Genomic DNA, 18,831 nt, shown 5'->3' on the forward strand with positions numbered 1-18,831 from the left:
TGGTGAAGTTAGTAACAGAAGCTGCGTCTTTTGTGTGTGGATCAGACGCAAGGCACGGATTTGTGCTCGCCACTTTAAAATCGCGAAAGAAAATGCCACAATTTATATCAAAGAGTTCATACGTCACTTCACCGGAGTAAAAAGCTCGCCTCAGCTGTTAACTCAAGCCTCCTTGCAGACGTATAAATATAAATGGTATGTAAACACTAATTGAAAATAAATATTAAATAAGTTTCGCACTGCGAACTGTAATGTTACTTTTTGCCTATTTTAGTAATTTTTCAAAATTTTTTTGAGGATTTTATGACAAAATATATTTATAAATACTATTTATACTAACTTTACCATATTTTCTTCTTTTTTAAGCACTATAATTATTTTAGCAACATTCTTAGCAACTTTTTTTAAATTGTCAAAAAAATTCCCGTTTTCAGTCATTTTTACCAAATTTTAGGGCTCTGGCGGCAGCAGAAGGAGTTAAGTGATCGAGCTGAAATTTTTTTTACGTCATGCTGAAGCCATTTGGCCAAAATTCCGCCCTATCCGCAAACCAATTTAAGGAAACCAATTAATTTTAAAACTTGTCAAAAAATCCTAGTTTTTGGTCATTTTTACCAAATTTTAGGGCTCCGGCGGCAGCAGAAGGAGTTAAGTGATCGAGCTGAAATTTTTTTTACGTCATGTTGAAGCCATTTGGCCAAAATTCCGCCCTATCCGCAAACCGATTTCGAAAATCGGGGTTTTTCGGCCCACCCTATTGGTTACACATTCGAAAGTCGATGTTGGCATACGAGAAAGTAGGTTCATTTAGTTCTGGACAGAACTCTTGTTATTTATTTATTTATTTTTAATAATCTTTACTAATAATAAAGTTGAAAGTCTCTGTGTTTGTTCCGTGACGCGCATAGCGCCTAGACCATTCGGCCGATTTTCATTAAATTTGGCAAAGTTTGCAGCATGGGAGTGTGCACCTCAAAGCGATTTTTCGAAAATTCGATATTGATCTCTTTCTATTCCAATTTTAAGAATATTTTCCCGAACAAAACTATCATAAGATGGGCGAGTAAATTACTAAGTTATCATAACGTGGAACCGAAACGTGGGCGAGCCATTTAACATAGCAAATAGGCGAGAAATTTATCATCCATTATTTGTAAATATACAGGCGAACCAAAAGTCCTTTTAATTTTCTACTAGGACAAAGCCGTGAGGGTACCACTATTATTCTATAAAATAAAATAGTGTTTGGATACAGAAATTGTCAATGGAATTTTCTTAAAGCAAAATAACTTCAAAAGACAAATTTTTAATCAGGTAAAGTTTTGGAATTGACTGCTTGAGAATCACGGGACATAAATGCGCTTGCTCTAATACAGAGGCTTTCAATCTGAGTTTGCAGAGGCGTCATGTTTCTTAGAAAATTGCAAGAGATTTCGCAAGAGATCACTATTTGCTTAATCCAAGCGTCAAAAACTTTGTGAAACTTTAGTTTTCATAAAGTATCGAATATTCTTCAACATTTCTGAAGCATTTCTTGAACATTTTCCTGCACAAAAAAGAAAATTATATTGGTTCCAAAATGCTTTTCATTACTGAGACCTACAAGTTTTCAATAGAAGAAAGAACAATGAATCGGTATCACAACTGACGCTCAATTGAACTTAAAATTTAGTCAAATTGTTATCATGCATTTTTTTTTAATGGCATTGAAAGATAATTTTTATTTGGGTCTGAAGTATCTCATTTGTTTGAACTTTTATATGCGGAAAAAACTTTATCTTTGCATGTTGGGGCAAAAGCAAAATATAGAAACAGATTAGATGCAGAGGATGACTTTAGGCTTCAGATTATTGCAAACGCAAGACATACCTTGTAATTCGTTTAATCACTGCCAAGTCATTAAATAATTTAAAATTATTTTTTTGTAGGTTGTAGGTGTTGCTTTTGTCATTCATTGAATAGATTTTAACAAACAAAAAAAAGGAGGGGGGGGGGCAACCGTACATTACGACATTAAGATGTTTGTGTTGTGATAATATACAGATGCAATGATAAATTTGTAAATTGAGTGGAATAAAACATTGATTGCTTTTTTATCTGCTCTTTGATCACGCTCTTCAAGAAAACGGTAAGCTCAGAGGATTCACTGAAAGTAAAAGGTTGAATAATACTGTCTAGCAGATGAAGTAGCGCTCGTGCTGTCCTCATTAAACGAAAAACAAAGCCCCACTGAAATTTATTTTAAATCTAACTTTCGAAACAAAATCTTGCTGTTGGTTTAATAATTTCTCGAACATTTAGAGAAATGAAAAAAAAAATCCAGTTTTATCAAGTGGTTTTTTTAAGGCTGCGTCTAAACAAGTTTTTTAGAACTAAAGTTTTGAGGTTAAGACTAATGTTTGCGTGTTAAGAACGGAAACGTGAGAATGATGGAAAGCAACGTAGCTCCAGTATCCTGCAAAAGACATAAATGGATATTAAAAGAAATTTTTTTTTTCATAGTTTCTAAATTTTTGTCCTACGAGATTGAATTAATAATCCTTGAGACATCGGTGTAAAATCCCACCTGATCCCGATCCTGCGGGATCGGGATTGAATTCCTTATATCATCGTGTCATCGATTATATATTTGACAATATTAATTACCCAAGTTTTTCTTTTAGTACGAAATCATTAGAAATTTGCTAAATTTGTTTCTGCCGCTATCCAGCCAAATTCAGTAGTTAAAAATAACTCCAAATAGCAGTTGTATCTATTTCTGTGCTGCCTGGCTTACATACTGCTTTTTTGCAGAGGCTAGCTGCCCTGAAATCGCGGCAGGGGGTGCCCATCTAGGGGGGGGGGGGTAATGGCGCAGACAGCGCCATTGAAAGTTTTAGGGAAGAGTATCTTAAGGAGTATTTTTCACTTTTTTCCGGGGAGAGGGCTCTTGCTTTTGGGGGATTTTGTGATATTTAGGGGAGTGCCTTTTTCTTTAAGGGAATGGGGCACTCCTGAATGGCGGGGTTTCCGTAGTAAGCCGAAAAGTCACAAAATTTTCGAATGCATCAGATGAACAAAATTCAGTGCAGTCTCATGCTATAAAAAAAAAAAAGGAGGACTCTCAAATTCTCAAATCCGCAATACACCCTACTTTGTTAACGACCGCGAAGTAACAAGATCAAACAAGAGAAAAAGCTAATCTAGAAAATGCTAGAAAATGTAACCTTTAAGTTAACCATGTGTACTCTTTTGGAAATCTCTGCCTTATGTAAATATTTCCAGCATTACAGCACTTTTGCTATAGAATTAGTACTAAAACTATTCATTGCGAATATAAGCACTGAGAAGTATTTGTATGTCGATATTTTGATGTTGCCCGATCAATGAAGTGTATGCATTAAGAAGTACTTTTCCAAACACCTTGCATACTTTAGGTTGAAAAAGAAGCTAGCGGCGTTTCAGTTTTCCTTTGATTACAGGTTAAAAGGATTATGAAGCAGTTTTAGAGATAAAAGATTACGTGAAAGAAGAAAGGTTAGTTATTTATTTTTATCCTAACTGCATAAAAGTACTTAACTTCTAATTAAAGAAAGTAAACCAAAATATTTTTTTTGCTATACACTATATGGTTAGAGTTGGCACTGATTTGTAAGAAATTTATATTTATTTTTCTGTAGGAAAAAGTTTGAAAGCAAATCAAGAAAAATAAAATGGTGTAGTTTTCAAAGAAAAAATACTTCGTGAGGAAAAAAAAAAGTATACTTCGGGGGTAAGAAGAAAATTTGATCTTAAAAATTCTGTGTGCGTGTGAGTGTGGTTCCGCGTTTCTTTCTTACTAACAATTCCTTCTTAATAACAGTTAACTTGAGTTTTTTTTTTACTTAGTCTGTTAAACGAATTCAGTGATTTGCAAATAAATCTTCTTAAAGAAAATCATGCAGTAATTATCTATAAAAAATAAAAATTCCTTTTTTTTAATGAACATTGTGTAAATTTTGCTACAATTTCTACTCTTAAGTATTTATTATAGCTCGTTTACTTGTTAAGTTATTGAATCCTTCATTCCAGCTAATTTATATGTCCGATTACTTTTACCGACAACCATCATTTAAGTTTGTCGGCACCATAAGCGGATTTAGGACTGAGTTCCTGGGGGGGGGGGCAGGATTTTTTTTTAGCAACATTTATATTGTTCCCCACTCCCATGTTTTTGTCTGTTTCCTATGATGCATAAGTCCATGCTTTATTTTTTTGTGTGTCGTTTTCATTAATGTGTGTTTTCATGCTGTCCTTTTTGAATTGACCTTAAGAGAGGGAGCTGGTATCAAGAGAGTGACGCAGGGCTCCCTTTTAAGTGGGAAATAGAATATCTCCAATTTTAGAAGGCCGGGGGTTTCTCCCCCGGAGGAAATTTCGTAAAATGGATATAAAATTCTGCATTTTAAAGCCTTATAAAGGTTAATTGGATAGACATAGAAATTGATAACTAGATTATACAGTTGTACAGTATTGTTCAAACTTTGTAAGAAACAGCCATTTTAAGTTTGAAAGAAAAAATAAACTATAGATTTCTCATTACAATAACCTTTTTTTAATTATAAGTAGTGCAGAAAACAAAAAGGAATAGAGGTAGTGTATCATTTTTTTTTCCTGGCCAAACAGATTAACAATATGCAGTAGAAGTAATTGGAGCCCACTTTGCTTAGGATTTTCAAAGACTTATCTAATTATTTTCAAGGACTCTAGAATAAATAAAATTATTTAACGCACTTCATTTGGACTTTCCAATCTCTGATATTTTAGTACTTGATTGTAAATTTTTACAGTCCTGTTCAAACTTTGTGAGAAATAGCTATTTTAAATTTAAAAGAAAAAAGAAACCATAGATTTCTTTTGACAACAACTTTTCTTCAGTTGCAAGTGGGCAGAAAATGAAAAGAAATGGAAGTAGTGTGTATTTGTTTACGTGATAAGCAGGTAGACAATATGCAGAAGAAGTAAAATAAAAGCAATCAATACAAAAGAATTTCCAAAATACTGTATTCGAGATTAGATAAATAGCAAGATATGAAACATATGAGTCACAAAATTTTTTTTCAAATATGTTACAAACGAGAGAACCATGATTTTTACATTTTTAATACAGGATGTGGCAAGGAGCTGAATTTGACATATTTTGGCATTCCTCCCCCTCTACCATTTGTTAGAAATTTTAAAATTTAAGGTTTGTAGCCACACGTTCCAAATATTCAAGGTTTTCAAGCACTTAAAAATGAAATTAGTTTTTTCAAGCAATTTCCATTTTTTAAGGAACGAATCATGAATTTTTTTTGGGAGTTAGGGACCCACTTCAAAGCAGGGGCCCTAAGCAATAGCTTGTTTATCCTATAAGCAAATTCGGCCCTGTTTGTTATTCACTCTTTCCTGCAAATTTTTGCTTGATTTTTTGTAATTTTTACGAAAATTCGTCAGTTTTTATGGTTAAAGGATTTTTACGATTTTACACATCTTTGTTAGGTTTTTGTAAACTGTAATAAAATTTCAGCAATTTTTTTCCTAAACTTTTGATGACTCAATTATTTAGATTTCAATAATGACATGGACTGACTCACTTAGATTTAGATGATTATGACTTACCTTACTTTTTAAACAGTATTTATAAAGTAAGTAAAATTGTACTCTTCCTCTAATTAAAAATATTCATTTAATCAGAACACTCAGATAACTGAAATTCATTCAGTTTGCGGTAGTATTTATTTTCTCCCTCTCTCTGTCTTAGAATTTCTCAAAAGACCAATTAATCTACTAAAAACATAAATAAAATGCACAAATATACTTGAAATGTGGACACAAATCATAATGAGTAGATCGTTCTGTTAGCGCATATGGGGGGGGGGGAGTTTTCCCCCCTTTGCTTTAGGTTCTAATTTGTTAAAATAATCGTCAATTATAAGTGTTGCAGCTTAATGTATAGCTCATTTAGCCTATATTTTCATTCATATACTTGCCCAAATGGTTCTCAGTCAAAAATAGTGAATTTAGACACATTTTCAGCACTCCAGTGACAGTTGTACTATTTGTATTTAATGTTCGTTTTTCCCCCCCCATTTTCTTTTCTCCCATCAGAAAAAGACATTCGCTTTTCTCTTCGTTTTCGTTAAACTATTCAAAAAAGAAAAAGTCATGATTTTTTGTTTTAAGATTTTGGAATATGTGTTGTTACTTATATAAAGTCCTCCCAAAACTGGGGGCATTGCCTCCTATGCCCCCTCCCCCCTATAAATCCACCCATGCCCTTCTAAACTATTCAAAAAAGAAAAAAAATATATATATATATATATTTTTAAATTTTTGGAAGATGTGTTGTTACTACATGAAGTCCTCTCAAAACTGGGAGGGGGGCATTGCCCCCCTCTGCCCCCTATAAATCCGCCCATGGTCGGCACCACCTTTAAAATGCCTTAAAAAAAGAATTCTCTCCAATAAATGCTATTAATCTTTTATTTAAAAACAGAACCAGTTTGATCACGTAGCTGTTTCTGCGACAATCAGCAAGTATAATAGAAAAGTTCTAACAGTTTAAATCTTAGTTTGTTTATGTCAAAAAAAAGTAAGTTGTTCAGCTTGAGGAAGAAATTTTGATTGTACTTTGAAGTTTTGTTCAATAACATATTAACTAAAATGGAGAATATTTCGCGTTTCTGAAAAATTATTGTTCTCTTTTATCTTTTGTAATAAACGAAACGAAAACAGTTTAATTTTCCAAAAAGAACTGCTAGTTACTCAGAAGAGCAAGGATGGATTATTCATTGAACAGGGGAAAAATTGTCTGTTGGTCTGCCTGTTTGTCCGTCCTTCTGATTGTCTTTCGGAGCATCTGCCCTCCCCCCCCCCCCTTCCAATAACTTTTGATGAAACAATTAGATTCAAAAAGGAAAAACTTATTTTTTCGTAATACCTCAGTCTGCACACCGACCCGCGTGCCCCTCGTTTGGATTTTGCTTTGAATTTAAAGAATATCCGTCCAATTTTGACACACAACTAAGTGAACAGGCCGATAACTGCGACTTTTGACTACTAAAAACAAAAAAAAAAGCCTCATTTGAAAAAGGCAAATCTTTCAAATCCAACATGCGGATTTGCGTGGGTCGAAAGGAAATAATCAAAAGGCGATTTGAAGAGAAACTTTATTTTTATTTTTCGATTTTATTATTTTAATGGAATTTTTGAACAATCAAACAATTTTCAACTAAACCATGAGCGGGAGAAATTCATTACATTGCAATCTAAAAATTTAAAAATATACTTATAGTTCTTCAGCTCTATTATTTTTCTTTCATTAAAAAAATACAAAGATTTTGAAAAGTCCTTCGTTCAGAAAAATGGTTTAAGGTGGCAGGATATTGAATGAGTGATTTCAAAATTTATATTGCTACTCTTGACGATTTTATATTTTTGCAAATAAATATTTGGAAAATACGAACTTTATATTTTGATTCCAAATTTGTAATACCGTTATTCTTTTCACGTTTTACGAAAAAATCAAAAGGGAAATGGTTTTCCCTTTTAATAAATATTTTCATTCGATTATCATCCGTTAAAAACAAATGCCTTTGTAAAGCATATAAATAATTCTTTTCTTTTTGTATATATATATATATATATATAAACGAATTAAACGTAATGAAAAAAAACGTAAATGAAAATTAAACATTAGAACTGGGGATGCGTAGTTCATGAACGAACTGGTCAAAAAGAACGAATTCTTAAAATAAACGGATCCGTTCATTCACTCAAAAAATGAACGACCATTCTTTTGAACGTGAGCATTTTGGATGTGTTGATACACTTGTGAAAAAAAAAAAAAAAAAAAAAATGACATTCATCTTCAAATTTTAATTCTCAATCAATCTCAAATTTCTTTTTTTTTCTTTTCAATGCAGTACAATATATTCATTCGAACCTTTTAACTTTCTGCTTCAGTCATCATTTTACTTTAATCGTTGCAGTTCATTTGCAATTTCCCAACGTATCCATTAGTAATGTTTTTTGTAACTTGTTTGGACGATTAACAAAATGTTTGGACATTCCACTTCCTATGCCATGCAACTGCTAAAAATCTTCCGACGCTTTCTGCTGCCAAAATTATTTCTAAAAATACATTTAAACACTTTTCTGGCAAGCTTTTTGATTTCTATAACATCCCTATCACTACCATCTATATTGATTTGACTTTATTTTTTACTGATTATTACTGTGTAATATTTTTCTCCATTTAAAAAGTGTTGCTGTTTTCTCCGTTCTCATCGGTACTGTGGAATAAGTTTGAAGCTCCCTAATATTTTTAGGTGAGTCTCTTTTTTTTTTTTTTGAAATTTAATTTTCCGATACTCTGACTGAGCTACAGATATATTAATTGTTTTATTTTTCGTTATACATGGTTTATTGGCAAAGCTATAATTATATATACAGTGCTGTAGCTGGAAAAAATTAAAATTTAATTTTTTGACATGCTGAAATGGAATCTGCGATTTTTGGAATGGAAAACATTTCATAGTATTCGGCAACTGAAAAATATCTTCCAAAATGAACTATTATTGCTTTATACATCTAAACCTGAATAACATTTTTTTAAACTCATATTTTCTTACTTTTAGATCATTTTAGTTATTTTACTTTCAAGGAATATTATTGATTTAATGAAACATTTCGATTGTACGTGAGTATGTCGTGCAGAGAGATCACCTGCAACTTCTTTTAAAAACAAAAATTTGAAAATCCAATGTCTTTCTTACATGCTATTTTTAAAATTTAGTTTTTATGTCTCGTGAAGGAATCACTTTATTAAACACGTGTTTATTAAAGGTGTACTTTATAATATTTAAGTTGTTTTTTATTTATTTTGTTTAAAATTTGTTCATTCTATTAGTTGATAAGTTCAGTTAAATGGGTTCGTTTAACTAAATGTGTTTTCTTAACTGAAGCACTTGATGGTATTAAAGTATTTTAAAGTTAAATGTGCTTGAAATTTACTCAATCGATTGATTCACAATTTTAATAAAATATTCTTTCAAAAATTATGCACTTCATGATTCTGTATTAAGGATGTTTTTTTATTTATAGTTTTTAAAATTTGCTTGCTTTGTTAATTCACAAGTTTAGTCAAATGTGTTTCCACAAATGATGCACTTGATGATTTTAGAGTGTTTTTAAATAAAATGTGCTTGCACTTTGCTTAATCGAAAGATTCACAAGTTGAACAAACTATTTTTTCTTGGATGATGCCCTTGATTATACTGCACTAAAGTTATTTTTTTATTTATTGTGTTCAAAGTTTTCTCCCTCTATTGATTCACAAGTTTAGTTAAAAATGCTTTATTTCGTGATATTTAACTTTTTTTAAATTAAATGTGCTTAAAGCTTTCTCGCTCGAATCATTCCCAAGTTTAGTCAAATGCGTTTTCATTGCGATACATTTGATGATATTAAAGTCTTGTTTTATTAATATGTATTCTTACAATTTTTTTACTCAAAAGATTCACGTTTTTCATAAAATGTGTTTCCATAAATAATGCCCTATTAAATCTTAAATTAAATGTGCTTAAAATTTACTCACTCGAATGATTCACCAGCTTAATGTAATGAGTTTACATTAATTTTGCAACGTGTGAATCACTCAAAAGAGTCCAACTCCAAACACTTTAATGTAAAAAAAAAGCCCAAAAATTATCAGAATTCTCTAGTTAGTAGTAACATAAAACAGCACTAACTACTTAAGATACTTTTTGTGTCGAGTAAAGAGCACAACTAGGTAGAGAAAGGGTAGTGTTCGCAACTTTTCTTCGCCATTATGCGGAAACTAATCCGAAAAGGAAGGGAAACTTTCCGCTCCCGTCTATTGACGGAATTCTTCGGCTTTTTTATGCTTTCCGCCTACTTCTTTCCAAAGCAGGATTTCCTGTAGCACAGTTCTAATCCACTAAGAATCACACTGAAGAATTTTATGAAAAGACCAAGCAAGGAATAATTACACGGAAAGGAAAATAACTTCAGTAGTTGAGAAGGAATGGGATAATTTCTTCTTTTGCGGATATATAATTTACTGTCAAAAAAGAAAATTTCTTTTTTTTTTTTAAAACTTGTAATGTTGTTTTGAAAAGTTTTAAACAAATGAGGGGGAAAGTAAGTACATTTTTTATATTTTGTTTTTAGTAAAAGGTTTAATGTATCTGAAAGGTTGTTGCACGTCTATACTAATATAAAGCTGAAGAGTTTGTTTGAACGCGCTAATCTCAGGAACTGCTGGTTTGAATTGAGGAATTCTTCTGTGTTGAATAATTTATTTATCGAGGAAGGCGATATAACATCATGCTATGACTAATAGGAGTGGAGCAGTAAGAAATTGAAATGAAATCAACAGTAATCACGATGCAGTTTTTGTTCTATCACTAGCTTTAACTTTTGTTGCTCGAATAGCTCAGTCATTAAAGCACTGGGCAGGCAATCCCAGGGTCTCCAGTTTGAACCCCGTTGCGGGAGGGAAGATTTTCAACATTTATTGCTCCGCTCCATTTAAAAATTAATTCATTTTTTATTCAAGGGCTTTCAATTACTTTTTTTCGATTATCTTATTTAACGGAATACATCGACGTGGATAAGGAGTGTGTGATTTCTTACTATATATATATATATATCAAAGCGTGATGTACTTAAAATAGTTTTTTAATTAATTGTGTCTCATTAACGCGGGTGAAACTGCGGGACGCAGCTAAAAATAAATAAATTGAAGTATAAATTGTTTCTCAATATTATTACTGACCCAGGCAACACTGGGTATGTTTGCCAGTCTTATGATATTATAGATATTATAAAAACCTTATGATGGTGTCGCAGTAGCTAATGAAGTCCTTGAAACGCTACGATGTAGAAAAGTTGAGCTGAATTCCATAATCGATATGTAACATTGTTTTAAGCAAAGGCTGAAGTAGACCAAATATATGGTTTTCAATAGATTAATACAATATCGGAGTAACATTGTGTATGCAGTATAGCATAACATGTGATAAGAGGATAGGACAGGTTGAGGTGAAGTATAACTTTTTGAGAAGGGGGGGGGGGAGGAGGTTTAAAAAAATGATATCAATAAGTGATTAAAAAAATCCACTGTAATTAGTTTCTTAAAACTTGATTTTAGCTCTTTTTAGTGTTTTTTTTTCTTCAATCCTCATTCGGAAGCTATTTTGCTCTGAGTTCCACTTTAAATACATATTAAATTTCACTGTTCAGTTAATCGAATTCTTCTTCGAGTGCAGAAAGGATCGATTTCCATTTCGCCGAAAAGTGATGCACAGCCAGTGTATTTCACAGAAATAGAAACGAAACCGGTTCGAGGGAAAAGGCTCAATATTTCACCTACTTGAATGGGCCCACATTTTAAATTCCAGTGAAAGGCAGAAATAATTTCCGAAACGAAGATCACAGCCTTCTAATGCTTTGTGAAATGAAAAGCCCGAATTTCCATCAATAAAGCAGGTTTTATTCATAAACGAGCTTCATTTTGAAACCATGTAGATTTACTTGTATTTTGTTTTCACTCTTCAAACTCATTTGAAGTTAATAGTAACTTAGGATTTAAAAGTAATTATTGTTACCATAGTTTTTTGGGGCAAAAAAATATTTTTTCAGTTGTGGAACATAAATACTTTTCTACTGAAGTTTCAAAGGTACATTTTCAAAAAAAAATTTCCAAATAAACTTTTAACACGCTTTACGCTTTTAAACGTGAAACACATGACGGTGGGTCAGTAATTAGCAGTAGAAAAGTGAGAATATTGAATATGTACAACCTAAGTATGTGCTTCTTACATTTCAGCATTTAAAAGTGATTACTGTGTTTTTGAACGGTATATAATTATTATTTATTATGTTTACCACTCTGCATCTGCTTGAAAATAATTCATTTAAATAAATAATTATTATACACACATCAAAACACTTCTTTAATTTTTCCTAACTTCTTATTAAAATTTAATTCTAATTGAAACTTTTTTAATGCATCAATTTTTACAATAAAATTAACCTTCTTTGACTTTATTGTGAAAAAAAAAGCTATTTTAACATATCGTGCAAAAATGTCCCAGGCCCTATTAGCGTGAACGGCTACTATTGAACCTGCAACGCTTCGGATATGAGCTTGGTGCTGAACCAATAATTAAAACACTTTTTCTCACACTAATAAACTGCAACATATGCATCAGAACTAATTAATGACTTCGGTGCTCAGAGGGTGCAGCTCTACTTTTTGTCGGTTTTGAGGCATTCAGAGCTAAAGTGGATCAAGTCCGTTGACACCTTGATCCACTTTAGTCCTGAGTGCCTCGTTTAACACAAATCATTTGCCGTTCTTATTATAGGAGGTTTTCAGAGCTAAAGTGGATCAAGTCAATCACAGACGTGATTCAATTTAGCTCTGAACTTCTCATATATGATGAAAAATATTTACTTTCTTTCTGTGCTATAGCGAGACATCTCCAATCAATACTTCATTTATATATATATTTTTTAAGTCAAAACATTTTGATGCATTATTTTAAATTAAAGTGTTTTTTTATATTTTTTTATCACTAGACTCGCATTGTTTTCTTGTTCGAATCGAACATTATTTGAATTATTATTACAAAAAAAAAAAAAAAAACTCAATTTTGATAATTACAATACGCCAGCGACGTGCGGTTCGCCGAAACATACCAAGCAGAGCATGTTCACCCCAAAAATAATTTTCATTTCTCATTTTATGCTCATAATTAGCAAGAAGCGTGAGTTGAGGTTTTTCCTGATCTTGACTGTCACTGAAAATGAAATATAAAACAATATTTATGATTTTTCGTCGCTGGAACGACAAATCCAGGGGTGGGGATCATCCGGAGCACGTATGATCCCCACCCCTGGCAACTGAAAAGGAAATCCAGCAAGTCTAACCCATGCACTAGGAAAAATGAAAGAGGTGTTGCTATGACAACATAGCGTCGCCATAGCTCCTATCCAATGATAAGAAACCGTTGTTTTACGCTTCTTCAGATTCGAAACCAAGCAAGCAGTTCCAAGCATGAGGAGATTGAAGAGACTGCAGAGTTGCCACATTGGCTTTTTTTTTTTTTTTTTTTTTTGACAGAACAAAAGTGGTTTTCTAATCTTTGACTGATTTTGATTGAATGTGAACTGTTAACTGCTCTGAATAAGAGAAACACGTTTTTCGATTCTGTAATTTATTTTTTTTTGCTGCTGGGTAGTTTTTAAAACGACAAACAGTTTGCTGTCCCGACTTTCTCTGTTCATTTTTATGTTGATAAAATTACTTTTTTGATTCAGTGATTTTTTTTTTTTTTTTGCATCCAGTGATTTTTTTTTTCATGATAGTAGATTAATAAGCCTTTTCTATTACTTTAATTAGCTAATAACGGAAATTTCCTTGTCCTGACCGGAAAATTCACATTTCCTAAATCTTTCTTTTACGCTTTCAAGCAGCCTTCCTACTTTTTGTGCATTGAAGAAGGAAGTAATACTTGTTTGTTACACACAGCTGTAATAGATTTTACTCAACTGCTCATCTAACAGTTTAAAATTTTTACGCAGTTTGTGTCCTTCTGTGCAACTCATAAGTGTTTCCCCAGGGAAAAGTAATTATTTTTTACGCGTCAAATATTTTTTATCGTAGTTAGCAACGGTGTTAGAGAAACTATATTTGTTTTTTCTTAGAATGTGTAAGTCTAAAAATATATATACTTATTTCCTATATGTTGTATGTTGAAATGTACAATTCGATGTGAAAAGTATTTAGATCATCACTCGTGAGTGTTAACGCTTTATTTTGTAATATTTTTTGAGTATAGAAATGTACAATTAGAAAGTTATATATTTTTTGTTTAGGAAACAAGAAATGTAATTAAATTTTCAAAAACACCGATAGAATTTATTCCAGCAAATAGTTCTTCTATAAATCTCATGAATATTACTTTTGACAGGTAACATTCATGAAAATGGGGTAACACTAATGATAAAAGACCAAAATAGGGAGTAGATCCAGAGTTATAGATATTGCATTGCTTTCAACTTATACCTTTATTAAAGAGATATATTTTTTCACACACATATATACAAAATAAATTAACTTTCATTAAAAATTGAAGAGTGAACACTTACACAAACCTAATGTTTGCAAAAATGAAACTTGTGTGCGTTGTTCATGAAAGACCCCAAATTCTCAAGATATGGCATTCAAATAACTACATATTTTAGAAGAATTACTGCCAAAACTCTACAAAAAAAATTTAATGAGTCCATCTCTTATGAGTATTATTACAGCTAAAATTCAGCATTTGTACTAATGAACTTTTTCTTAAATCTTAAATGAATCTTAAAAAATTGGTTTCGATATTGAATTTCTTTAGCTAAACATGGTTATTGCAATGAAAGCATTAAATGTTTAATTTAATATGTTTTTGTCGTAAACTTTACACTTTATTTAAGAAATAAAGTAACATTCATGAGAAAAACAACTTTACAAATACTTAAGTGTACGAAGAATAGAATTCTTTTATAAACGAACTGTTTAATTAAAAGCAGTATTTGCTTCTAAAAACTCGAAATTTGGTAGTACTTTAGTAACATTTCGTAACGTTGCTTATTTTGACCCCAGTTTCAGCCATTACACTAGTCAACAAAAAAAAAAAAAACTTTTTGTTTGCATCCTGGTTTTAAATAGTTAATTCCTACTAATTTTGGGTCGAGAAAAACGAATATGGTAGTGAATTTTTTGTATTAGCTCTTGTTTTCAAGATACATAAAAGTCCCCTGGAGAGAGATGCACAGCAACCTCACATTGATTTAAAGGAAATTTTAAAAAGGAAGAAAAAAATCCTGCGCAATAAATGATGTTAAATAGGTCCTGTTTTATTAAACAATGCTTATTTTGGGGAAAGCAGTGGTTGCTTTTGGCTTACTGATGTAAACGTTTCATTTTCGATTGCCTTTTGCACGTCAAAAAAGGACCATCTCTTGTTATTGTTCAGCAGCATTTTTTTGTGCATTAACTCGGCCCAGTGACCCTGATATCTGCGTTGAATTGTAAAGTAACTTTTGTCATGCTCACTGCTCAAAGCTTTAGTTTTTAAACAAAATATCCTGGAGGAGGTGAACAAAATAGAGTTTCAGAGACGCATCATTCGTCAATGGTCACATAACTTCCGCAGAGATTGTTTGACCAACTGTTTACAGTTCTCGTTGTCTCTGCTACTTAGAAAAACTTGTAATATACCCTCAAAGGCATCGTGGATTTACCCTTAATGGCTTCCCCCTTCGCAATTTTGTTTTTTTTTTCAAAACATTGATTTTCATAATTGCGCGTATTTGAAGGGCCGTTAAAAATTCTCTCCTTAACGTTAGCCTCAATATATCATGGAAATTTCCCTCTCAGGTATGGGAAAATTGTCTTTGTCTACAACTTTCATGGAATTCTTCATTATTCCCAGCAGAATGAGCATGGGTGGAAGCAGAAATGGTTGGATATACCTAGAACTCCAAGTTTTGGCCGATTTTACAGTTCTTTTCCCATAATTTAAATATCTTGTACTAGTCCATTTCAGTTTTCATGTAATGAGCTTTTCTATGCTAACCTAGGGTCGAAGTTTAGAGGACAGTCATTCCCAAGGGGGTGTTTCTATCTGCCCCTAAAAAGGTTCGAGCTAAAAACGCAAATAATTCCCGCCGTATTTAAGTCAGAGCATTGAAACAAATTGCGTAGAACGCGGAACATTTTTCCCTTTCCAACGATATATAATATTAATATATGCAAGTAATGTTTCACCCATTTAATAGGGAATTATAGGCAATTTACGCGATTTTTGAGCTTAAAAAAATTATTACAAAAAACTAATTCGAATTTAAAAAAACCTCAGGTGCACACCCCCGAGGCTCGAAGTAATTTTGTACAAAATTTCAAGGCTGTAAGTGCTATGGGGCGTCCTGGACGCACGTCCGCCACAGACTTCCCTCCAGAATTTCTTGGAAACCTTACTTTTTTACTATAAAGAGAAAAATAGATTTTTTTTTACCTGTGTCTGTTTTGGCTTTGTACGATGTTCTCGAATTTCAATACTGCAATCATAGGAATATTTTCCGGTGCTGACAAGGAACCCCCTTAGAGAAGGAATATAAATGCAGAGAGCAAGTCCAATCTTTGGCTCAGAAAAAGCTGAGGCTACGGCTACAAGTCACGTAACTCAGCAACGACGAATGGTTGACTCGTATTGCGTGAAACTAGCGAAAGAAACCTGATTTCTTCCAATGATTTGCTTTAAAATCTATCATCACTTGACTTGGGGTCTTTGGTTCACGTAAGAAAGTCTTCACTCCTTCCGTTTTATTTCTTCTCAATGGGACCCCCCCCCCCTTTTCTTCACGAGTTTTGATAATGAAACATTTAAAGGGTTATTGCCCCCCCCCCCCCTTTAATTTGTGCCGCACGTGATTGTTCACATATTTCATTAAAAATTAATGATTTTAAAAGTATATGAATAAAAGTTTTTAATTAAGAAATCATGCATACGTTTGAGATTTTTCAACAACAAAATTTTGTTCACTACCCTTTCAAATAATTATCTTTTAATGAAATATGTGAACGGGACACGCGCGGGAAAAAAATTAAGTTTTTTCCGTGGAATGACGCTTTAATTTTTCAGAAACTAAAAAGAAATATTCGTTTTTTGTTTAGATTATGCATTTAACTTAGCTTAATACTAAAAATACATAACGTATATGTCGAAGGTAAACTGATAATGCATTTGACTCGTAATCCCAAGATTCATAGATTTTGATTAAATAGCTTATTCAACTTTCTGAATACATAACATAGTTACCTGAGGCAAACCAAGCTCAATTCAAGCATGAATCGTTAAGCATTTCATGTTAAATGAGCGTAGGAAATTTCTGCATCACATAATGTAAATACAAATACAAGTAGCCACGTTTCCATATACTATAAATCAGTGAGGGAAGTTGATTCTAGTTTTGAAAATGATACATTCTCTATATTCGCTCTTGCTGAATAATTTGTCGTAAGCAATAAAAATTAAATATATACTTAAAAAAAACTCTATTGACTTTCAACATAAATACAATTAGCCACGTTTCCTTATAAAATAAATCAGTTAGGGAGTTGATTCTTTTTTAAAGCAATGTTACATTCTCTATGTTCGCTCTTCTTGAATTATTTAACATTACACACACACATATATATATATATATATATATATATATATATATATATATATATATACATATATATATATATATATATATATATATATATATATATATATATATATATATATATATATATGTGTGTGTGTGGGGGAATGTGAGGCAAAGTGAAATATTTAAGCTAACTGAGCTTTATCAAAATGAAAAATTCGAATATTCGTTTTGAAAATTGCAGAACATAAAGAATGAACATCATATTTAGTAACAAAACTTGCATTGAATCATTATTTTTATTTTTGGCAGTAAAATTGTGCTTTCAAAAAAAAAAAAAAAAAAGGGGGACAATTTTCACTTTTTTTTTAATGGGGCAAAGTGAAAAATGAAATATATTTAAAATGAAATATTTTCTATTCAATCGCGAAAATATTTTTGAACAAAATAATGAGTAAATAAAAGGATAATCAATAATTGAAAAGATGATGATACAATAAACAAATTTACTAATTTATTTATTAATTAATACATGAGGGAAAAAACTGAGTGAATATAATAGTGAACGAATAAAAAATAAATGAAAGAATGAATTAATAAGTGATAAATGAACATGTTAGTAATTTAGTAAATGATTGAATGAGTAAAAGTTCGTGAAGTAATGAAATTCAAATGCTAAGTTTTACGTATTGTTTTTTTCTTAAAGTTTTAATGATAATAATTTACAAATTTCAGTGTTTTCAAGAGATATCTAAGGTTATACTTAAGGGCATTTAGGGTCAATTTTGTGGGTTTTTTAATTTATTAATCTTAATCAATAGTCATTATTTAAGTCAAGTTGGTAGTCATAAAAACAGCTATTTAAGAAAAGTTCCCTTTTAGTACAATTACGAGGATGAACAGATTCCGGTGGACCGTGCTGCAGATGGTGGCCCAGGACCAGATTAGAAGCACTTGCATGGGCCGGCGGTACTCAAATATGACCCAGGTCTAAAAATCATTGGTACATCAATTTTGTTTAAATGAGGTAAAAGCATTTCTTTGATTTCCTAATGATTGTACCCCTGTACTGTCTGACCACGAATTGTATGGGAAGGCAAACATTCGGTTTACAGGTGGAAATGGACGCATCTATTAGTTTTCAGGGATGTTAGCTTTATCAGACGTATGTTAGCCTCTAATTTAAGAAGAGTCTCATTCAAATGAGCGGAGTATGCACATCAATTTTTTCTTTCCCCCCTCATTCAGATAGACTCGTGTTAAATGGACGTTTGCCAATTCCATGCAGTCCGTGGTTAGACTGTATTTACTCTTGGAAAATATTTAAGCATTTCCATAAAAACTGCTTAAGGCTTTCACGGCCGGCGTCAGTATGAAGATATAACGTTTCCGGGCTTATTGGTCGTGGTCTAAAGGAAAGAGAAAATCCAAACGGTTCGTCAAGCTCTGCGGCTGACATCATGAGTGGAAGGGTTCGATGTGCTGCTCCAGTCGCTCAAATATTAGTAAAACCGCTGTTGGGTGCCGGTTCCTTATTGGATGGCTTTCCCAAACTGCTGGTGGATGCCGGTTCCTGATTGGATGACGGTCTCCTCTGATTGG

This window comes from Uloborus diversus, chromosome 1 (genome assembly GCF_026930045.1).
Source record: "Uloborus diversus isolate 005 chromosome 1, Udiv.v.3.1, whole genome shotgun sequence".
NCBI classification, from domain to species: Eukaryota; Metazoa; Arthropoda; class Arachnida; order Araneae; family Uloboridae; genus Uloborus; species Uloborus diversus.